The sequence below is a fragment of the Theropithecus gelada genome, chromosome 19 (assembly GCF_003255815.1).
Source record: "Theropithecus gelada isolate Dixy chromosome 19, Tgel_1.0, whole genome shotgun sequence".
Classification (NCBI taxonomy): Eukaryota; Metazoa; Chordata; class Mammalia; order Primates; family Cercopithecidae; genus Theropithecus; species Theropithecus gelada.
In genome coordinates, this window is record NC_037687.1 from 42224434 (window position 1) to 42229403 (window position 4970).

Consider the following 4970-nt stretch of genomic DNA (forward strand, 5'->3'; position numbering starts at 1 on the left):
GTTTGCAACAAGCACTTTGATGTGTTTTTTCCCAGCAAACTTTAGTTCCCCAAGAAGGTAGCCAGGGAAACAACTTACTCACGTACTCCTGAGATGGGGGGAAGCTTCCCAAAAGACAGGGGTGCCCACTGTGTGGATGTGTTGAGGCAGACAAGTCTGTCCTTGTTCTCTTCATTCCTTCCCACCATCCTCCCCAAGCACTCTAAGAAGGAAAGTACCAGACACAAAAACTAATATATATTTGGCACGAATTTGAGAGGTATTGATATGGTGGAAAGAGAATGGGCTTTAGAGTCAGAAAATGCAACATTTTGTCCCTTAGTATTTGGGGTCCTACAGTGGGGCTGACTCTATTTTTCTGTTTGTAGTTCTGCATGCTGATGACTTGAGTTCCAGATAGCAGGAATGGTGGGTGTTGAGGAGATTCTCAGAGTAAAGGAATAATCTTCAACAAGTTTTAGCCAGTACCACCTCCACCTGGTGACTTCATCACTGGATGGCACCAAGGGGTGAGGCCATCTGAGGTTGAAGCAAAAAAAAAAAAAAAATAGAGTTTCGGTTAGGTATAGTGGCTCACGCCTGTAATCGCAGCACTTTGGGAGGCCAAGGTGGGAGGATTGTTTGAGCCCAGGAGTTTGAGAACAGCCTGGGCAACATGGTGAAACCCCATCTCTACAATTTTTTTTTTTTTTTTGGAGTTGGAGTCTCACTCTGTCACCCAGGCTGGAGCGCAGTGGTGCAAAATTGGCTCACTGCAACCTCCGCCTCTCGGTTCAAGCGATTCTCCTGCCTTTGCCTCCTGAGTAGCTGGGATTACAGGCACACGCCACCATGCCCGGCTAATTTTTGTATTTTTAGTAGAGACAGGGTTTCACCACATTGGTCAGGCTGGTCTTGAACTCCTGACTTCGTGATCCACCCACCTTGGCCACCCAAGGTGCTGGGATTACAGGCATGAGCCACTACACCTGGCCTGTTTTTTAAATAGCTAGATGCAGTGATGTGTGCCTGCTGTAGTCCCAGCTACTCAGGAGGCTGAAATGGGAAGATCACTTGAGCCTGGGAGGTTGAGACTGCAGTGAGCCATGGTTGTGCCACTGCACTCCAGCCTGGGCAAGAGCAAGACCCTGTCTCAAAAAAACAAAACAACAACAAAAAGAGGGAAGCTGATGTCCCTATGTCTTTCACTCCCTTTATTACTATCTAGACATGGAATTTGGGTAGGGTGATAGAATAAGAATTTGGAAAACTAGGTGTAGGCTCAATTAGGCCCCCCCAGTTACTTAGGGACCTTCCCTCTAGCAATTAAGGAGACAAGAGTTAAAGCAAAAGGAGTAGGCCGGGTGTGGTGGCTCACACCTGTAATCCCAGCACTTTGGGAGGTCAAAGTGGGTGGATCACTTGAGGCCAGGAGTTCAGGACTAGCCTGACCATCATGGTGAAAACCCATCTCTTCCAAAAATACAAAAAACTTAGTTGGGCATGGTGGTGTGTGCCTGTAATCCCAGCTACTCAGGAGGCTGAGGCAGGGGAATCACTTGAACTCAGGAGGCAGAGGTTGCAGTGAGCCAAGATCGTGCCACTGTACTCCAGCCTGGGCGACAGAGCGAGACTTCATCTCAAAGAAAAAGAAAGGGGGCAGTAAAGTTGTCACTGTTTTTCCCTGATCTCCTCTCCCTGCCATGGCAGAACGGCCTCTTTCCAGGTCAGCTGAGGCTTATTGCTGCTTCTAAAAAGTAGCCCATCTTTGCCATTTGCCACTCCCCACCCCAATCTCTCTTTTGTTATCTTACCTCCTCTACCTCTTTTTTTTCTTTTGAGAGGAAGCAGAGGATAGAGGGCAAGAGAACATTCTGAGAAGTTAGATTCACCTCAGAGGCCAAGGGCAATAAGTGTCCTTGCTCTGCAATTGGGCTCTTCCATGTCAGACTACATGTCAGGCCATGCAGAATAGGTGAGAGATGGCCAGGCATGGTGGCTCACGCCTGTAATCTTAGCACTTTGGGAGGCCAAGGCAGGCAGACTGCCTGAGCTCAGGGGTTCAAGACCAGCCTGAGCAACATGGTGAAACTCCATCTCTACTCAAATACAGAAAAAAAAAAATTAGCTGGGCGTGGTGGCAGGCACCTGTAGTCCTGGCTACTTGGGAGGCTGAGGCAGGAGAATTGCTTGAACCTGGGAGGTGGAGGTTGCAGTGAGCTGAGATCGCGCCACTGCACTCCATCCAGCCTGGGCAATAGAGTGAGACTCCATCTCAAAATAATAATAAAATAAAAATTAAAAAAAGAATATGTGAGAGCTGTGGGCTGGGAGTAGGAAGCCTCAAAAAGGATAATTCACCTGACAGCCAGGCAAGGCAGCAGGAGTTAAGGATAGCCCAGCTGGCTCTGCAGTCTTGACCTGAGTCATTTCTCCTTTTGGCCTCTGTCTGTGTCAAAAAAAGGATAGTGCACAAATCACAAATATGAGGCATGAAAGAGGAGCCATCACTACAGATCCTATAGACATTTACAAAGATAAGAGACTACTATGAACAACTCTATGTCTGTACATTTGACAATGCAGATGAAATGGATAATTTCCTTGAAAGATCCAGAAAGAGAATAACAATACCTATCTGATTCATTTATGAATCTACCATCCATATTCCAATTTTGTCAGTTAACTTAATAATGTCCTTTACAGTATTCTTTCTCTTCCATTGTAGGAGCTAGTCTAGAGTCAGGATATCAGTGAGTCCTCTGGTAAAAAGAAACAAAACCCAGCAGACAGCCTGTGGTGCTAGAGTCAGAAAGTCTATGAATGACTCTTCAGGGACCCTCAGAATTTGGGTATTGGCTGTGACAACCCAGATATTTTCTTGTGTTTGCCAGAATGTCAAAGAACAATTGTTTGTGTTTTTATGAAAAATTTCAACCACAAAAGTAGAAGAGTTTTACAATGAACTCCCAGCTCCCTATCACCTATAATTAACATTTTGTCAAAATTGATTCATCTACTTTTTTCTTTGTTGAAGTATTTTAAGAATCCTAGACATCATATTTCAACCCTAAATACTTTGATAATTCAGTTCTAAAAAATAACATTTTTCTATATAATGATTTTCATGTCTAACAAAATAATTCCTTAATATCATCTAATACTCAAGTCTATGCAAATTTCCATGGTTGTTCCCCTCCCCAAAATGTTTTTTGTTTTTCTTTTCATTTTTTAGAGATGGGTTCTTGCTATATTTCTCAGGCTGGCCTTGAACTCCTGGACTCAAGGGATCCTCCCACCTCAGACTCCAAAGTAGCTGGGATCATTGGTGCATGCCACCATGCCTGGCTCCCTAAATGTCCTTTTATACTTTGAATCAGAATTCAAATAAGAGTGTGACCCTCTCTCTGTCTCTCTCTGTCTCTCTCTCTCCATACACACACACACACACACACACACACACACATATATATATATAGCCAGGCGTGGTGGCTCATGCCTGTAATAGCAGCACTTTGGGATGCAGAGGCGGGCAGATCACTTGAGCTCAGGAGTTTGAGACCAGCCTGGCCAACATAGTGAAACCTCCTCTCTACTAAAAACTACAAAAATCAGCCAGGAGTGGTGGTGCATGCCTATAATCCCAGTTACTTGGGAGGGTGAGGCAGGAGAATCTCTTGAACCTGAGAGGCAGAGGTTGCAGTGAGCCAAGATTGCACCACTGCACTCCAGCCTGGGTGATACAATGAGCAAGACTCTACCTCAAAACAAACAAACAAACAAAAATTAGCCACATGTGGTGGTGTGCTCCTGTAGTCCCAGCTACTCAGGTGGCTGTGATGGGAGGATCACTTGAGCCCAGGAGTTCAAGGCTATACTGAGCTATGATTGTGCCACTGTACTCCAGCCTAAGTGACAGCGAGACTCTGTCTCTAAAAAACAAAAAATTGAGTCCAGGAGCGGTGGCTCACACCTGTAATCCCAGCACTTTGGGAGGCAGAGGTGGGTGGATCACGAGGTCAGGAGTTCAAGACCAGCCTGACCAACATGGTGAAACCCCATCTCTACTAAAAATACAAAAATTAGCCGGGCATGGTGGCACGCACCTGTAATCCCAGCTACTCAGGAGGCTGAGGCAGGAGAATGGCTTGAACCCGGGAGGCGGAGGTTGCAGTGAGCCAAGATCACACCACTGCACTCCAGCCTGGGTGACACAGTGAGACGCCATCTCAAAAAAAAAAAAAAGTTACAGTTGTCAATTTTATGTTATACATGTGTTACCACAATTTAAAATGGCAATATTATATAAGGCAAATAAAGGTTGTAGAAATGTTCCAGATTAAAAGACACAAAATAGACATGATAACTAAATGTAATCAATACCTGACTCTAGATGCAATCAATACCTGACTCTGACTTTGTTTGGTTAGAGATGGGGTCTCGTTATGTTGACCAGGCTGGTTTTGAACTCCTGGCCCCAAGCAATACTCCTGTCTCAGTCTCACAAAGTGCTAGGATTACAGGCATGAGCCACTGTGCCTGGCCTAGGTTTGCTCTTACAATGGAAGGGAAGGAATGCTTTAGGCTGGGCGTGGTGGCTCACGCCTGTAATCCCAGCACTTTGGGAGGCCAAGGTGGGCGGATCACCTGAGGTCAGGAGTTTGAGACCAGCCTGGCCAACATGGTGAAACCCCGACTCTATTAAAAATACAAAAATTAGCCGGGCGTGGTGGTGGGCACCTGTAATCCCAGCTACTTGGGAGGCTGAGGCAGGAAATTTTCTTGAACCCAGGAGGCAGAGGTTACAGTGAATTGAGATAGCGTCACTGCACTCCAGACTGGACGACAAGAGCGAAACTCCATCTCAGAAAAAAAAAAAAAAAAAAGAATGATTTAAAGGACATTATTAGGACAACTGACAGTATGGGATTATGGATGTAAAGTATTGCAGATGTATGAAGTTGATAACTGTACAACAGTTATATAAGAGA